The sequence below is a fragment of the Phasianus colchicus genome, chromosome 24, assembly GCF_987193195.1.
Source record: "Phasianus colchicus chromosome 24, bPhaCol1.hap1.1, whole genome shotgun sequence".
Classification (NCBI taxonomy): Eukaryota; Metazoa; Chordata; class Aves; order Galliformes; family Phasianidae; genus Phasianus; species Phasianus colchicus.
In genome coordinates, this window is record NC_143459.1 from 852145 (window position 1) to 870960 (window position 18816).

General features: G+C 48.2%; 1 pseudogene across 1 annotated transcript in view; it reads left to right on the plus strand.

The window, feature by feature from the left end:
- The window catches only part of LOC149915105 (uncharacterized), a 23056-nt pseudogene extending 4304 nt beyond the window's left edge, over positions 1-18752 (plus strand). The window contains exons 5-10 of the transcript XR_016459714.1: positions 23-5047; positions 5894-6021; positions 6435-6522; positions 7772-7840; positions 12036-13136; positions 15304-18752. The product of XR_016459714.1 is annotated as an uncharacterized LOC149915105 (transcript). The remainder of the gene's footprint in view (positions 1-22; positions 5048-5893; positions 6022-6434; positions 6523-7771; positions 7841-12035; positions 13137-15303) is intronic.
- Positions 18753-18816: the final 64 nt, after the last annotated feature.

Genomic DNA, 18816 nt, shown 5'->3' on the forward strand with positions numbered 1-18816 from the left:
TGCTTGTCTGATTTTTCTCTAGAGAAGAGACCTTCATCCTGTGACTACTTCGTTTCCTGACTTCTCGTGGTAGCTGCCGGTATGAAGTGCTAACAGGAACACGGGATCCTTCGATTTTTTTTTTTTTTATCTGAAGCTTTTATTTTGAACTTTGTAAGTCAGTGTATGCTAAGGAGGGCATTTTAAAGGAAGCTGCCGTTGAACCGTATGAATTCATCTTCTTACTGGCTGGAAAGCGGCTTATTTTATGTCAGAGATCCAGAATTCCTTCCAATGCTCAAGTGAAGTTCCAGTGGATATGATGCCCTTTAAATATTGATGTACAGCTCCAGGTTTTCATTACATGGTCTGATTTACTTTTTCCATAAAGTAAGAGCTCTGTATTTTAACTGTGCAAAAGTCAGTACCTCATTTAGAACATGAGTTTGGAAAGAGACAGTCTTTCACATCAGGTAACGCTGTGCTGTCACTGTTTCCTTCCCTGCACACCCCTCTTTGGAAGCTCACTTCTCTTTGAGTTATGTTATGCTGAAGTGGAATCTTAATAGAAGTTCTACTGCATTCATTATTCATGTCCTTGTTGCTGCTTTGAGGCTAACAAGGAAATGCATTTCTTCTCAAAAGAAAGTAAGGGTTAAGCTGAGCGTGAAGAAAACTGCTGATTCTTTTTTTCCTCTCCATGCACAACTCTGCAGAAATTGGGTCCCTTCTGCTTAAAATCAGTCAGTCTGCGGCTATTAGAAAAGTTCTTTTAGTTTTTGTATGCTGTATAAGGTCACTTGTGTTACTTGTCCGTGGCAGCATCTGTAGCTCTTTCATTCAGTGATTAGTTTTAGCAGAATGACACCGAAAATGGTGTACAACAGTTAAATGTGACATGACATTAGGACGTTAGGAGGGAAAAGCCCTTTGTAAGTGTCTTTCACGAGGGTGGCATAGATAACGTTCTGCCTGCTCCTGAAAAGTGGGAGTGCTCTCCTCTGAAACACTTTATCCTCATTTATATGTAAGGGTGTGAGATACACTTGTAGTCTGTTAAACTCATTCTGGGTTTTGTCGCACGGCCGTCATGTTTTGCAGAGGTAGACTACATCTGATTACTGACTTCTGGATAGAAATGTGTACGATGTGCTCATTACCTTTGTATTATCAGCAGTCTTCATTAGGGAGGAGGTCTTGTGAAGGAAACGAGCTTTGCTTGTGTGTTGGTCACTGTCAGTGAATCGCTCTGCAGCTCTTGCAGCCCACCCAGCGTGCCTTTTGCAGCGGAGCTTGTTGTCAAGGTGTGCAAAAAGAGCCGAGTTGGGTGCTAAGCAGCTGCATGTTTCAATTGGGACCTTGTGCTGTATCTTGCTGTTGATAATAAATATTTAAAGCTTGGCCTAAGGCAGTACAAGACTGTGCTGCTTCTCCTTTAGCACGTTAAGGTTACTGTTACAGGTCACCAAGGGCAATATCAGAATGAAGCTTTGCTTTAGCAAGCTGTGGAGGTGGTGTGACGTACGTAAAGCTAGGTTTACTTATGCTGCTGTGTTCTAAAGAAATAATCTTGTACTCGTGCGAATGCTGTGGTATATTACAGATTGCTCTGTAATGCAAGCTTTTCTGTTCTACTGCTATTATTCCAAAGCAAGTGTGCTTTCACTTTCAGTTTGGAGGAGAGGAATTACTGCAGCTGTTTGTACTTCTAGGCTTTGAGTCTTCTTTTTGTGATAAGTGCTCTTCTTAATATATTGGGTCGGCCTCTCTATCCTGGGACAAAACCAGTGCCAAGCGCCTGACAAACTCAGCAGGAACCGCAGGCTGTGGGAGACTGCAGTACCTTCAGCGATGGAGCAGTGCAGGATGTTGGGCTCGGATCCTAAAGCAAACCTGCGTGAGCGGAAACGTGAGCTCGTAAGTGTTGTGCACTGCTGATAGCTTTTAAAGCTGTGTGCGTAAGGACTGTCTAAGGTACTGTACAGCACATCCATCTGCTGCGTCAGGACAAGAGAGGAACTGCAGCTCTCTCCTCTGTCAGTCTGAACTCAGAAATGCTGAGATGTGAGGACAGCTAGGGGTGTACTGCTGCCACTTTGTCAAGTGCACAGGGTACCGCACACCAACAGCTCCCTGCCGAGACTCACCCGAGTCTCCACCGACCCCCACGGCAAGAATTAAATTCCCTTACCTTGGTCTGTGCACGGAGTTACCGGGTCTCCAGGGGTCAATACACGTGCCTACCTGCCCCGTGGCTTTCACAGAGCCCGGCCTTTATGGAACAGTCTCGGTTTCTTCTCGACCGTCCCGAGGAGTCACCCCACCACCCAGACAGGACCGCTGAAATCAGCGGGGTGCGCCTATCCTGTCCAGGGCAGTGGGGGAAATCCCCACAGGGCGATAATTACCCCGGACGAGCCCCCAGATTGTAGGAAATATCCAAATAATTTTCTAGGACGGTATCTCTGATAAAGCAGATTTGATTCGCAATTGCAATGGCGATGAAATGCAAGCAGGAGAGCTCCCAGAAAACAGCGTTACATCTTTTATTCCCTATTCCCCGACGCTTATCTCCTTCTCCCCTGGTTCCTCATTGGCGGAGTACTTTAGGTTCACAATCTTCTCGACGCTTCACTAAACATGGAAACACTGGACAAACATAAGTTTTTGCTGCATAAGCGTAAATCTGTAGTTAATTAATTAACTTATTCCACACCTGATCATTATTTTGCGGATATCTGCTTGTCCTTCTTACCAAGATCAGCTCGGGAGAAAGACAGGGGAGTATCCTGGTGCCTGCCTGTCACACCCCAACCTTCTCACGGAGTGAGACAGTTCGGCCTTGTATAGAGGCCCTAATTTCTTTGATGCTTGCTGAATCTGGTTTTCTTTTGCCGGCAGTTTCTTATCCTAAGAGAACAGCTCTACAATATGTTTTCTAATCCCTAACGCTATACTCGCATTGTTTGGAACATTTAACAACTATTCCAGTTTTGCAAGAAAGAATTAATCACATAAATCAGTAATAATGTTTCTAAAACGTGCCGCTAACATATATAGTATTTTACTTCTTAGACCAGCTGTTTCTAAGGATGGGTTACAGAATACAAATGCATTATGTTCTACTTCTTCAAACCAATTGCTCTTTTTAATATCAAATGCAGAAGCAACATTCCATTCCCACACAACTTTCTGAGACTCCAGTCTAAAAAACAGACTAGCAAACAGACTTTGTTTCCAGTGAAACAATTACTAATCTAAAAAAAGTCTGATTAAAGAAAGGCAAGGCACCATTATCTTAAGCGAAATAATTTCGAGGCTTATAGCTTTTATGTAACTCCATTTTGGACTAACGAAGATAAATGCACTGTATGAAATAATTGAAACAGAGCACAGCAGAAAGCACTTGCATGCTTGTAAAAGGAAATTTGAGTTGGCTGTCTTGTCCTCTGCAAATTTAAAGGTTTAACATACTTGCTATGTGATTTCCTGTCTCTCATATGCTTTAGTATCTTATTTGGAGGTTGGTCCTATTCCTGTTATTTTCTTCCTTTTACAAGCCCCTTATGATAACACAAGCCCCACTGGTTTGGCATTGCGACAGCCAGATCTTGTATTCAGAAATTATTACAGAACAGATCCAAATCTGTAAATGCAATATTGCTTTTATCTTGTATTCTAAACTTTCTTTGTACTGTACATCAATTTTTCCTGACGAAGGGAAGCTTATCTTTCTGCTGAACTCATTTCCTCTGAGCTTGAGTTCTCTACATTACCATTGTCTTACATTGAACTCAGCAGAATTTTAATGTGAGGAAGCTACTGAGTTTAATTTATTTTTTTTTAAATGAGCATATTTTTAGAAGAATTCAGGATCTCTCCTGAAGTGGATATGTTGTGCATGTATATATAATGTGATAAATCTTAAGCCATGACGTGGGAATATGAGCCCTTTTTGCTCATCTGCGTACAGATGCATGATTTCGTGCCCGCTATTAAAAACTCCGTTATTAAACTGTATTTGCATGCTATGGCTGTGGAATTCAAGGTCCTAGCAACAGATTGCGTTGAAGACAAATCAGAAGACCTGAAAAATCAGACCTTGTCAATGTCCTTGACTACTTCTTAAAGCAAGTCCGGGCAGATGGCTGCTCAGAGCTGTATTCTCTGCTTTACTGATGTGCAGAAAAAAGGCTGCTGATGTTCCTTACTGATGCTTAAAAAACAAACAGTCCAAAGCCCGTGGAAAGATCACCGCCAACCACAAAGCTAACAGAGGAACTGTAAAGCACGATCACTTCTATGTATGTATGTATGTATGCATGCATGCATGCATTTACTTATTCTCCCGGCTGCTTTGGTTAGGAGGTACAGCTGGAGGCCGTAACCCTCAGTTGCACGTTTCATTTAATGTGCAGCTTTTTGTGGTGATGCAGGCAGAGAATGTATTGGTTTTTCTTTACTAAGTTCTCAACACTGGGAATTGGTTCAGGAAGTGGATTTGCTGTCTTTTCCTTTCCTGTGGGTTTGCTCTGTCTGTTTTGTGGGGGGAAGGATGGTGGGTTGAGGGGAAGGAGGGAGGTTGCTTGTTGGATTGTTTTCCCTTCTTTTATCTGGGAAAATTCCTTTTGCATTGCAAGATATTTTTGTTTTTAGCCAGAAAGCTGTTTGTCTCTCCACGGTGTGGTGGAGAAAAAGAGGTGTAATTGTTGTACTAACTTGATGTAGTGCTATGCATACGAACAACAAACGCAGCAAAGCGATTTTCCCAGAACGACTGCGTGTAACTCAGCAGCTGATTGCTATGAAGGGTTCCCCTTTGGTCAGTGTGTGCCAGTGACAGCACAAGAGCCTCGGGGTGGGCACTGCGCCTGTTTGGGTGACAGGTAGGAAGTTTGCATCCCTGTATTGTCAGAGACCTTTACCGAGTCATTTTTCTCTAGGCGTGTTATTTTTTGTAAGACATGAAAGCAGTTCTGTGGAAAGTCTGATAAACACCTTAAAGAAAAAGAAGGCTTAACTCAATAGGAAGCAGAAAGATCTAAAAGCAAGCAGATTTGACCGCTAGGTATGTGCAGAAATAAGCTACTGCCTGCTATAGTTATTGCTATTAGAGTATTTTGATCTGAAGTGCCTGCCGAGGTTAGTGTGCTTTCCATGTTCCTTTTTGCTCGTTTTATTTTATCCTTAAGTAGACATTTGATACCTTTCAGTTTGAGAAAATAGAATGAAGTACCTCCGTATTCTTATCCCACTTGAGATTGTTGTCCAAGTCAGCATTTCTTTGTGCATGGGAAAAGGGAAATACTTTGTCATGCTGTCTTCTGAAAACGTGGATTGGCAGTTACTGTGCAGTTCTTCAGTAGTCTTGTGCTGTCTGTGCCGCAGTTCTGCAGAGAGGTGGCACATACAGTGCCGTTAAGGTGAAGGCAAATGCCTTAATTTTTTCATTCTTCTGCTCGTTACTGCATATGTAACAGCGTTCAAGAAAATGGCTGTCACGTCATCTGAACTGTTCAGAACACCTGGGCAGCTCTTCCCATTTCCATGTTACTGAAGACTTTCCTGAGGTCCCGTTCCTCTTTTCTGCTCACTCACACTAAAAAAACCCCAACAAACACCTCTACCTCCTGTAGTTAATTATTCCTTAGGGAGAAGCCCTTCTGTACTTTCTCTTGCTGGTCTCTTTACTCTGTCTGCCATACAACTGATGTTTTAAAATGTGCTTTAGTGTAATTCTGTAATCTTCTATGGAATTGAATTTGTTTTGAATTTGTGGTTGTTTTGGAAATGTGGTCGCTTTATGTTGGAAATAATTTTTGTATGTGAAATTAATTTGCTCGGACTAGAAATCACAGATATTTTTACTAAGATGCAGTTATTTTCTTCCGATTTCTGTTCTATTTCATCTCAGCACACGCAGCGTAGTTCACTCAGCCAGGCTGGTTATACTGGTGAGTGGACAGACGCTTAGAAGGAGGTGGAAGCTCTGCAGCTCTGGCAGATGGCCCAGGAAACCTTACTGTCGTAATCAAAGCTATGGTAATGTACATCAACAGAAGTAGAATAAACAAAGGAAATGTTCTGTTACAAAGAGCCAGCTTTGGCTTATGCCATATCTGTGAATATCCTGTACAGTGCTTTTGTAGCTGTGTTACTGAGACCACCAAAGTCTTTTTTTCTACCTAAACTACGTATGTAATTCAAAGTTCATCATAAATGAACTTTAATTTGATTACGCACTGGAGGAGGAAATTGTGGTCCTTTTTAAACAGCAGTATTAAAAATACATAGAGTTTGTCTAATAGCAGTCATCACTGAGATAGTGGAATAAGTAGTTGCAGGTTGATCCTGTGTTGCTTTTGATTCTACATGTACAGTATGTTTTTCAAATGCGTATTGGCGTCTGATAGATTCCAGTAATGTCTATTCCTTCCGTTCCTTTCTTTATTCAGGCACTTAATCGCTTTCAATCTGTCAGGCTTCCTCTGCCTCATTTCTGATCTTCACCACAGCGAGCAGCTTTCTACCTCAGAGTCTTTTGTAAGTATGCCTTGAATACATTTGGTTGCTCTTGTAAAGTGGGTTGTGCTGTTTCTTCTGCATGCACACGAATTATGACAAGACACCGAGAATTCAGAATTGCTCACCTCCAGTGCTGGAGGTTCTGTGCCTGACAAAGTCTTAAACATCCTGCTTTTCTTCTTACCATAGGACACAATAGCATAACTGAATTTGTAGGACTAGTACCTCCCAGTCCATTCATGTACATTGAAGAAAAAAACTGCTGGAGCAGAGATGCAGTTTGGTTTATCCTTAGGGTTTATTCCAAGGCTGCGTGCTCTGAAATGCTGGTACAGTTTGAGTGTCGGAAGTGGTCATGACCTTTCTACTGGCATCAGTTCATTCCCAGGGGAATAACTGCAGCTGACTACAGTGTAGGTTTTGTTGTTCCATCCCCACAAAAGATATTCTGAGAATCTGTTTTTTTCTGTTCCCATTTATTAGTATTACTGCATTATTGGGATGATGGCTCATAGATGTACACAGATTGCTCTGAAAGGAATGCCTCCTATTTATTTCCGTAGGAATGACAACAGATACATAGAGTGAATTCTCAGCTACAAAACTCTGTTTTTCAACATGGTCACCACCATTAGCTATGCTTTTTTTCCAGTGTTGAACGAGAGCCTGCGTGCTGTGCTTGTTTAAAAAGAAAAAAAAAAATAAATCTGGCCGTTTGGGTGGCTTGTCTTTTGCATTGCTGTTGCCACTGCTGAAACGCAGCACCCACCGCCTCACTGTGCTCACATCCACGTGTTGGTCTTCATAAAGTTCTGCAGGCATTGATGAATGCCAGTGGGTGCGATTTTTTTCAGCGCGGAGGAGTTCAGTGACACCCCTGTGCTTCACGTGCACTTCCATGTCAGGTGCTGTGCTGTCATTCTGGCCCTCTGCTGCCATCTGTCGCATGGCTACAAAATGTAACTGAATGCTGGCAGGAAGGTTCAACCTCTGCTGTCATCCCACCAGTGTCCACCTGTGATGTTGTGGGCCAGCATTATAAAATAGGAGGCATTCCTTTTGGATCAGCCCTTGTATAGTTATGAAAAAGTAAGGTTTATAATGGCTGCCTGAGTAAATTGGTGGCTGCTAAAGAGATCCACAACTCTAAACTAACAGTAGTCAGACACTGATAGTTTTCAAGGTCAATTTAAATTATGTGGCTGTATTGGGTTATTTATTTTTTTAATGTTATCTTTCATTGTCGTATTTCCTGAAAACTCTTCAGGTGTGGCATTTGAGGCTTGATTCTGAATCTGCCAACTCCAGTATTCCTGAGCAACTCCATCCTGTAAAGGTAAGTGGATTAGTTTTCATACTCCATTGTAAAACTGCTTTTAAGAATTGGTATTGCAAGAAAAATGTTGTTCTTTGTTTTACAATACAGAATTACAAAGTAAGAAGTAGAATCTTGTATGTGAAAGTAATCTAAGGTATCTTGCACTCATCTCTTCAGAGAGGAACTTTGTGGTCTTTCATGTGTATTCGTGAGTGCTGATTAGCCTGGTAGTGCAAATCGTTTTGTAGGTCTCAAACACCGCAGCTTTTTAGTTGATACACGCTTTGAGAGTCATGGTTGATGTGGTTCCAGTGTGATAATGCAGCACATGGATGTCCTTTTCCATCTCTGGGCCCACCTTGCTGCCTTTTCAACCTGTGCATTGAATTGCAATGAAATGTCAGTATCGTATACCTCCGCGCTGTGTTGAGCCTCACCTTACTCATGCTCACCCACTGGATGTTAGTCAGCTTTAGCAATTGTGTTTCTACTACAGAAGGACTTGCAGGACATCTGTAGGATTGATCTGGCCTGAAGGTGATGACCTTCCAACTTGCTGGTCTCTGCCCGTGTTCTTTGTCATGACATCGGGATGTGTGTGCTTGCTGGATGCATTGATAAGAAATGTTTTTGAGAAGAGAACCTTGTACTTCCCAGAGCAGTAAGAACGTGAGGGTATGGGACACTCTTCACAAACCTGATTAAAGTGTGCTGTCCCAGACTTGGTACTGTTAAAATAGCCCTTCTCAGAAACAGAGCATTGTGCCTGCTGTGACTTAAATCCCACCCACAAAGGAGTATTCCCTGCAGTCTCTCTGATCTCAGGTGCGTGTTTCTCCCATTGCTGGAACTGCTGGACTTTCATGCCTTAACTGTATGTGGAAGGCTCTCTTTATTAGCTCTGTTTGACTGCAGCTTTAGAATCATAGAATCCCAAGGTTGGAAAGGACCTGCAAGATCATCGAGTCCAACCGCCCTCCCATCACCACTGCTACCACAAGCACTGCACCAGATCTCGCAGCTCCTCGTCCAGACGCCTCTTGAACACTGCAGGGACGGCGACTCCACCACCTCCCTGGGCAGCCATTCCAGCGCCTGACCACTGAGAGGAAAAGTTCTTCCTTATGTCCAACCTAAACCTGCTCTGGTACAACTTGCGGCCATTTCCTCGGGTCCTGTTCGTTGCCTGGGAGAAGAGGCCAAACCCTTCCTCATCACAGCCTCCCCTCAGGAAGTTGTACAGTGCAATGAGGTCTCCCCTGAGCCTCCTCTTCTCCAGACTAAACAATCCCAGCTCCCTCAGCCGCTCCTCATAGGACTTGTGCTCCAGACCCCTCACCAGCTTCGTTGCCCTTCTCTGGACACGCTCCAGGGCCTCAATGTCCTTCTTGTAGTGAGGGCCCAAAACTGAACACAGCACTCGAGGTGCGGCCTCACCAGCGCTGAGTACAGGGGATGATCACCTCCCTGCTCCTGCTGGCCACACTGTTTCTAATGCAGGCCAGGATGGTGCTGGCCCTTTTGGCCACCTGGGCACACTGTTGGCTCATGTTCAGCTGAGCATCAACCAACACCCCCAGGTCCCTTTCCTCCTCACAGTCATCCAGCCACTCATCCCCAAGCTTATAGCACTGCATGGGCTTGTTGTGGCCAAAGTGCAGGACCCGGCACTAGCTGTATACTAGCTGTATGCAGACTTGTTGGGAGGTAATAAAAAGATCTTTGAAAATAGGTTGGAGATATTAACCACTGAAGCAAGAAGGTGAATTTTTTGTGCCTTAAATTAGACTTCAGAGGATGTCCTTGAACTCAGAAGCTTGGGCTTTGTTGCAGCTTGATATTTACAGCTGTGCCCTGGTCACAGTGGCGATGTGACATTAGCAATGTCATCACTGCGCCCAGGTCACAAGCCCTGACAGCAGGCACTGGGGATAATTTAGTGTGAGGCCGTTCTTCACATCGATCTTCATATCCAGGCACATGGATGGTATCTTTTTCCAAATGTGCAGGATCTGTAAAATAAAATTATATACCACATAATTATTCTTGCAAATAACACTTAGTTGCAGGGACGTATTCCCATTTTTCTTGCCCAGGTTTCATAATTAAAATAGTAGTATTGTTCCCTGTAGCTATTATTTCATCTGGTTCAGGAGGGCCCTTTGGCTTCGTACTTTAGCTCCATTGTTAATACTTGATGGATCCAAACCCTCCAGGAATGCTGGTGATCTGAGGTGGATCCCCTTTTCTCACAATTGTTTTTGAAAGTGACAGTATCAATAATTGTGCTGTTCTGTCATGGGGTTGAATAATTGAATCTTGTTCACCATTGTTTAACAGAATTGGATTTATCCTCTCACGACGTGACAGTTTTCTTCTCCAGAAACCCAAGGGAATCCTTTTCTTTCCCTGTTTTTGCCACAAGCTCCAATTGGCACGTGTCCCATTTACAGATATGTTCAACTTCATTTCTCCCTTTTGCATGGGCCATAAGTCTGACGCCCTTTGAAGAGCCTCCGTTGCTAATTCAGAGGCAGCTTGCTGTTCATTTTCCCTCTCCAACTCTTCCTTGTCACTTTATATATAAACAGGGTTAAAATTTGTCCTAGATATGACCAATAAACCTCTGTGCCTCATTCTTATCACAGGGTACTGCAAAATCTAGAACTGTGTGTCAAGTTTTGGGTACTATTTCCCAAAATGCCAGTGAATTCCTAGAAGTTTCACTGTTTGAGACTGCCCTTGAATTTTAGTAGGATGAATTTCCGAGCCTTTGTGTTTCATGTGATCCATAACCAGCATTTGTTGCACCTCTTCCTCACAGCTTCCCTGAGTCAGGATGTCATCTTTGTGCATGTGAGGAGACAGTTTGTAATCATGCAGATGTTCAGCCACTGTTCTGTGGCAAACGGTTGGACTGTGCAGTTGCACTGGAAGAGCGACCATCATTTCATTCTTGTTTGTTACGTGGAGCTGTTTCCCTCATCTCTTTCCAAGGATACAAATTGGAATACAGTTCCCAATCCTTCTCCCCCACAACAGCCGACCCACTCGCACTGGGCGCTCTGCAAATAGATAAGAGGTCCCATTGAGGCTCCTGAGGGAGTGCAGTAGGTAGTATTGTTCCTGGGTCTTTTGCTTTAGAATTTGGCACTTTCTTGCTAGGGTTTATTGAACCCTCTGTGTTTCTATATCCTCTGTAATTCAGGAGTTAGAAAACCATCAATCTTAGCATGAAACATCCTTAATAAAGCTGTCTCTTAATAAAGCTGTAAACAATTCTTTTCAAGAAATCCTATTTTCACTTTTTTAAACAGAATGCTTTAGCCAAATCTGTACAGGCTTCCTTGTTTCATTGCAAGCTGTCCCTCTGCCCTTGCATTTACAGTCAAACCTGTGTCCAAGTTTGCTTAATTTGGTAGACTGTAGGAATTTGCAGAGGGGAAAATGAACCTTGTCATTACAGGGAGAGAGTGCAGGCTTGCTTCAGCTTTTGCAAGGTGATTCACCCATGCCCCAAAAAGTCATCTAAAACGCAATCATGTTTAGGTGTCATCAAATAATAGAATTATTTAGGTTGGAAACGACCTCTAAGATCACCAAGTCCAACCCCAACCCACCCCCACCATGCCCACTGACCTTGTCCCTCAGTGCCACGTCTCCACGGTCCTCGTAAGCCTTCAACTTGTCAACTTGTTCTCTGTGAGTGTGTAGCACAAACAGTTTTGCTGCGCTTTGTGTGTATGTTCCCTATAGCTCTGGAGGTGGGGAAGCTGCCCAAGTGACTGCAGAAGGAACTCTAGCTGCACTATGCCTGGTTACAGGTCAGCCTCATGGTCTTGGTCTGTCTGACTTGACTAGTGGGAGTGTAAATTGTTGAGGTTTGTATGTCAAGCACTTACTCTAGACAGTGTGCTGTCACTGGAACGGTACCTATGAAGGAATGACCTGTCCATAACGCGCATCTCATCAGCACTGCCTGATGCCATATACTGAGCTGCCTTGTTTTGGAGTCACGTGCCAAATCAAGCCGGCACTGCCTGGTGGGTCTCCTGGGTAACACTGTTGTTAGAAACCCTGGTTTTGATGCCTTTGCGTGATGGGAAATTCCCTACCAACCTCTGAAATACAATTTTCTCTAAGTCCTACGCTCCTGTCTGCTAAGCTGTGCGTTCTGATTGCTACAGAACGTGGTTCTTGTTTGCTTTTGCAGGAGTTTGTAACTGTTGGTTTATAACGCTCTGAAGGCATCACAGACCGCCTGCTTCTCTCCGCAGTGCTCAGGGGCTTTTCTGAGCTGCAGGCCCTGCACTGCAGCCCCGTGGCACCCCAGCCTCACATCTGGTGATGGACTGAAGCTGGAGACTCCTGGAAGCAGGGGATGCTCCTGCCCCACAGAAGGGCTCGCAGCTCCAATGCAGCTCCAGTACCCTCAGCGCTGGGGAGGAGGCAGAGGTGCACCCAACCTTATTCCTTGTGCGGATCACCGTGTGAGGCCACCAGGAAAGGTGGGCACAGGTGATGCTGCTGGGGGACATGTGAACGGCATCAAAAGTGACTGCAGAGCTCTCGGGCCAGTAGTCAGGGGCACGGGGCCCTGGTGCTGCTGTGGGACAGGCGTGAAGAGGAGGGCACTGCCGATGCGTGCCAGTCGTTGGCTGCAGGACTGGAGCTGGTAGCAGGGCCTTGGGTTCTGTGGCTGGAGGACCTATTTGAGGATTGGTGTCTGCTTGGAAGAGGTGGGACCCACCTCCCTAAGGGATGTGAGGATATTTTCATCAGTAGGATGGCAGCTTCATGAGGGAGGCTTTGAACTGTGAATGGGGAGGGCTGCTGAGTAAAGGGATGCCGTGATGCTGTGGGAGGAACCAGAAAATCAGCACTATGATTAAGCGAGGACACTGCCAGCAGGTTCACAAGGAAATGCCTGAAGGCATGTGGAGAAATCCCCCAAAGCTCCAGAGGAGGTTCTGGTGGGTAATGGTGAGGCTGCTTGGATTCGCACAGATGGAGAGAGGAATAGATGAACAAGAGGGATCAACACAGGAAAGAACTTTTGGAGGGATGGATGGAAGAGTGGATTGAAGGATCATCGCGTGAAAGGATGGATGGAAATATAGGTGGATGGAAGGATCAACCGAGGAAATGATTTCTGCCCCAGAGACCAGTGCCCCCAGGCCCTGTCCCCTCCATGGGGACCAGCGGGGGTGGCCCTGGAGGTACGGAACCTGCATCCCATTGGCTCGAGCCACTTCCTTGGCTGCTTCAAACCTTGGAAACTTTGGAGGAGGTTCAGCTCCGTGGCTCCAGCATGGTGAGTGCCCCTGTATCCCCTGTCCATTTGGGATGGGGTTATGGGGTCTGTGTGCAGGATGGATCTTAGGTATGGTGGTTCATTGCTCCCTTTTAGTGGGATGTGGGGTGAGATGGGTCCTTGCCACATGGGTCCCCTTCTTACAGGTGCGAATGGGTTCCTTGGAGTAGAATGGATCCCACTGCCCACCTATGAGGGTTTATGGGGTACAGTGGGGCAGGGCGGGGTCCCTAACCCTGCAGCTGGATGCTCTGTTTAAGGTGAGAAGGAGGACAATGAGGTAAAGCAGGGCAGAGGGAGGACCCCCTGCTTGCCCCTCTCCTTCACTGCTATGTTAGTGGGGTAACAGCAGTTCTCAGAGTAACTGTCCAAACCATCCTAGTCTCACAGCCTCTGAGCTGTGAAGGTGGTGCTTCATGGACTTTTTCTGTCCAGGGTGGTTGGTGCTGCGATGCGGTGATTCCCATTGCGCCAAAATTACTGATTTTGTGCTGAAATTCAACTCTTCTTCCCCAACTGTATTCTCAAGGGATCCTCCTTCCCCACCCTCTCCTTCCTCCAGACTTGTATCTTCAGCCTCCAAATCCATCCACCCTTTTGCAGCAACCTTCCCTTATCCCTCCAAATCCAAATCTGTCATTTCCAACCCCCAAATCCATGCACCCTTCCCTTTTACCCCTTGCTTTTCATCTCCAGCCCAAATCTAGCATTTCTAACCCCCAAATCCGTCTAAGCTTTCCCTTGTTTTCCATCCCCAACCCCATAATCAGGCATTTCCAACTTAATCGCGCTGCCCCGAGGAGCGGCGCACACTGACGGGTGGCCTCAGACTCTGTAACCACAAAGTAGTTATAGAAGCAGGTATGTTTAATCAGGGCTGCGCATACGCCGGGTGCAAGGGGGAGAGCTGCTCCTAACTCGCACAGCGTCAGGAAAAAGGGTGCTACAGATACAGGCCGAACTAATACATAACCAGTAGTTTCCAGGAGTTGGGATGCATCTTCATTACATTCCCAGAACCCATTAGCATGCGGTTCCCCCCCACTCGCGCGTGCACAGTGAGTGGCGAGGGTCTCCTCCTGGTGGTCGCGGGATGAAGAATCCTCATCTTCCTCACGAAGGCTCCTAGTCTTTCTCCCTGTTAACTTCTGACCCTGCGGGAGGGCCAGCCCCCCCAGCCCAGTTCCAGCTTGCCCTGCGGACATCGAATCACCTCCCTGCCAGGCGTCCTCAGGCTGTTCTCAAACCCTTCTCTTTACGGCCTTCATCCCCTCGTTATCCCAGACCCAGTGTCTGCCATCCCTTATTTTTCTAACATTCTTGCTTCTACAAACTATCTCTAACTCTCTCCCCCCCCCACCAGCCCCATCCTTAGTCCCTGGGAAGCCTTTTCCTCCCTTTTTTACTACGAGGCCTTTCTCACCCTTCAACGCCGGCCCGCACAGCCGCACCGGACAACCGCGCACCAGGCACGGGCTGCGGCCCCGCACGGCCTCCTGCACGCCCCGCCCCCCGCGCCTGCTATTGGCCAGCCGTGCCCCGTTCGGTCATCCCATTGGCTGCCACTGCCGCCTGTTATATGCACGCCCTGCCCCCCGACCCTTCTTCCGGGAGAGCCCCGTCCGCCCCTTCGTCTCTGCGGAGCCAATTGGCTGCCCTGGCTGTCACTTAAGGCTTGGGAGGAGGGACGATTGGACGAACGAGGCCACGCGGGGTGCCCGCTCTGCGCGTGCGCGGTCCGGGGGAGGGCGAGTCCGAGTACCGGGCGCGCGGAGGCGTGACGTCACCCGACGCGACGCGACGCGACGCTGCCGGGGTGGGCGTCACGTGACCTGGGGAGCCGGCGGTACGGGGCTGAGGAAATGCGGGTCCTTGCGGGGCTGGGCGGTGGGTCTGGCGTGTTGTTGGGGCGTGGGGGGGGGTCACGTCGGGCTGGGAAGGGAATCCGAGGCGTCCTCCTGGAGCTGCGGGTGCCGGGACGTGTTCCGGGGGCCCCGTGGGGCTGGGAAGGGGGTGGGGAAGCGGGGCTCTCACGAGGCCGGGGGGGCACGGGCCTGTTGTGCGGGGTATTCCCCTGAGACTCGGGAGAAGGGGCCGGCGGTCTCCGTGCCTGATGGGGCCGTTCTTCCCCCGACTCCCCCTCCTCCCTTTTATTCCCCTCTCGCAGACCATGGCCGCCCCTCTTTCCCTCACGCTGGTGCTGGGCGAGGCCTCGGAGAGCGACTCAGAGCCGGAGCCGGAGGGGGGCGCGGCCGGGACCCCCGCAGCGGGGCTGAAGGTTCCGGGGGAGGCGTCGGAGACCGAGGAGGAGGAGGAAGAGGACAGTGCGGCCCGAGTGCCGCTGCCAGGGGTGTCCCGGGGAGGCCCCTCACTGCTGCAGCAGCGGCTGGGGGCGGGCGAGGGGCGGCTGCGGGGCGGCTGCGGGGCGCGATGGCTGAGGCACTGGGAGGCAGTTTCGGTGGGGCTGCGCGGCTGCTGGAAGGCCTGGGGGGGCCCCTGGGCCAAGCGCCAGCTGGGGCAGCTGCCACCGCGCACTGCCTGTGCCTGGTGCGCCGTGACCTGCGCGCTGTGTCTGCCACCGTGGCCACCATCACCGCCTGCCACCTGCTGCCCGACATCTGCGGGGAGCTGTGAGAATGGGAACACCGGTGGGGCAGTGCTGGCAGCCGTGGGGAGCTCCTGGCGTCGTTGTTGCAGTGTCACTGTCGCTCACCGCCAGTGCTGTGTCCAATGGACTTGGAGGTTGTGGTTGTCACTGATGGCGTTCTCACTGTCGCTGCGTTTCCAGTGCTGCGTCCCCTTGAGCTGATGCTGCCATCAACAGCGCTGCCACTGATCACTCGGTGTCTCAGCGGTGTCACCTGGCCTGTGGGGACCTTGGCCTCACAGTGACGAAATGGAAGCTCCCGACAATTGCTTGGTCTGGAATTCTGTGGTTTTGCCCTGTTTAGGGGATCTGAGGTTTGTGGCACCAAATAAAGCCCTCTGGGGACACAGCTGCAGCAAGGACACGACTTTCACTAGGCGGGTGGCAGCGTGTTCACGCGTGGCACTGTTGTCCCAGTGGTCTGAGCAAGGTCCCTTTTGTTGGCCCTCGTGTCCCCAGGCTGTGGTTGTGTCCTGCCATACGAATGTCTCCAGCACCTGGCCACTGTCCCCAAGCTGTGGCTACATCCTGTCACCCTGAGTGCCTCTTGGTCGTGTCCACAGCCCGCTGCTACCTCTGTGTGCCCCTCTGAGAACTTTAGCTGGGGACAGGGAGAAGCACATGTGATACTCCTGCCACGGAGCCACGTGGCTCTATCACACTGCATCCTGCCTGGGCTACCACCCCCTATGGGATGCCAGGGATACACCCTGGGCGCTGGTGGGCTTGTGGCAGCAAAATGTCTAGGGCGGGTCCTGGGGGCTCCCGGTGTCTCCGGGAGGGTCCCAAGTATCCCCGGGACTGACCTGAGGGGTGGTGGAAAACCAGGATGAAGGTTCACTTTCCCCATTTCCCTGTGTTGTGGCAAATGGGAGAGGTTTTGTGAAGGGCACAGTGGTGTTGGATTCCTTTCATAAAGATTCTGGACCTCGGTTCCCTTCCCGTATCCAAATTAGAATGAATAACGGTATTAAAACTTCATCTTTTGAGGAAGAACCCCTGAGCGCTTGTAACTGGCAGTGCTTTGATATTCTAGATAACCCGTTCCATAAGGAGTGCTGGGTGATGCTGACTGATACCATCAATTGTGAGCATGCTCTATGGAAGGTTTCCCTCTGTGGGAGTGAGGAAACAAAATGTGGTGATTCAATACTGTGGGGTTATGATGGGGTTACTAGAGTCTAGGATTCTAGAGTCCGAGGATTGTATGAGTATGCTACGAGGATACTAGCTCCTGTGAGTGTAAGTTCTGTTATTTCAGATTCTGTGATTTTTTTTTTTTCCCAGTTCTAGATTCTTTGACTCTGTGATGATTCTGGGCTTCAATTGTGTGGTGATTCTGATTCCTCACTAAGAGTCTAGACTCCCAGATTTGTAGCTACGCAATACGATGCATTTCCATATCCACCCCTGTGCATAGTGTGCAGCATAGTTCTGAGTGCCTGATACGACCCAAGCAAAATCAATTTCTGTAGGTTATTAAAAAATAAAATAAAATTCTTTCCTTTAGTTTCTGCTCCCTGTTCCACTTATTTATGTTCTCCCTTGCTTCATATGTAACTTCCAAACGTGGCATTTTGCAGATAATACCTTTTCCCCCTTTCATCCTGTGATGGCTTCTGATGGTCCCTTGTTTCTCAATTATAACAGTTGTCATGAGCCCATTCATGTAAGAATTTGGGACTGGAGTTTACTCCATGACTCTTACAATAGTTAGTGTCCCTAGTTGCTATCATGCAGACTGCAGCAATTTATAGCAGATAGATACAGTTACAGTATACACTCCTGAGGGGGGAGCAGGAATGTATGTATTGATGAACATAGATATGCTGTAGTAGATTAACAGGACTGGAGATGGCTGGATACACTTGGTTATTTTCCACATGGAGGACAGGGTTACACACACCCACACACAGACACACACACCTACAGGACGCTCTCCTGCTGTGTCATGAGGATCAGAGCAAACCCCATTGCTGTCTGAACTCTTCAAACCACAGAGGTAAGGTTCCTCAGCACAGCTGGATCCACTCCTAGTCCCAGACACGTTCAGGAGTTTGTGACTAAGGGATCCTACGTGCACAATCAAAGATATAACCTTAGTGAAGCTGAGAAAGCAAAGGATCTCTGTGCAGGTGTGACCTCGAGGCATCCCTGCTCAAGAACAGAGCTTGTCCTGCAGCCTGCTGCTGTGCAGGAGAGCTTAAGAGGTGCTTGTGCTGCTCTCTATTTTGGTGGTAAGATGATTGACCCATTGCTGTGCTTTGTTTTTAGGCACATGCTCAATTGGCCCTCAGCTGTTGAGCCAGAGGTCTGCTGTGAGTTCTTTCAGCATCCCAGTTTGAGACGGTTTTGTGATCGCTAACCTGATTTAGCCAGGAGTGTTGCTCACTGTCTTCCTGTGCCAGGCTGAGGGAGGAAGGTGGAAGAAAGGAAGAAAGAAAGGGAGAGAAGGGAGCGCACCATCATACTGGCTTTGCTGGGAAGGAAGCCTGGTAAGAGCAGTGCTGCTGGTCTGAGTCCCAGCTGGCTTTTACCCCTAGGCGGTGCCCTGCAGGTGGGCTGGTGAGGGTTTGGCAGGGATTGCTGCATTCCCTCACACCTCTCCTGCCTTTTGTTCCTCTTGTCCCAGCAGTTTAACATCTGCCTGCAGCAGAGCAGCAACTGGCCACAGCATGTCGATCTCAGGCAGGGGCTTGGGGAAGCAGCCAGGAGAGGGCAAGGAGCAAGAGATGGGAGTGCAGGGTGAGAGTGAGGTGTCCTCAGCCATCGTCTGTGTGCTGGGAACAAAGAAGCCGCAGGGACGGGAGTTTCTCTCCTCTCCAAGCTGCTTCCCTGGGCCTTGGCTGTTCCCGGCAAGGAGCACTTGCAGGAGCCCGTACCTTTTGCAGAGGTGGCCGTGTATTTCAGCAGGGAGGAGTGGGCCCCGCATCATTTTCAGAGACGCCAAAGGCGTGCTGGGCTCCAAAGGAAGTCGGTATGTGTTGGGCCAGTGTCATTCAGAATTGAAACAGGGACGCGCTGACATGCACC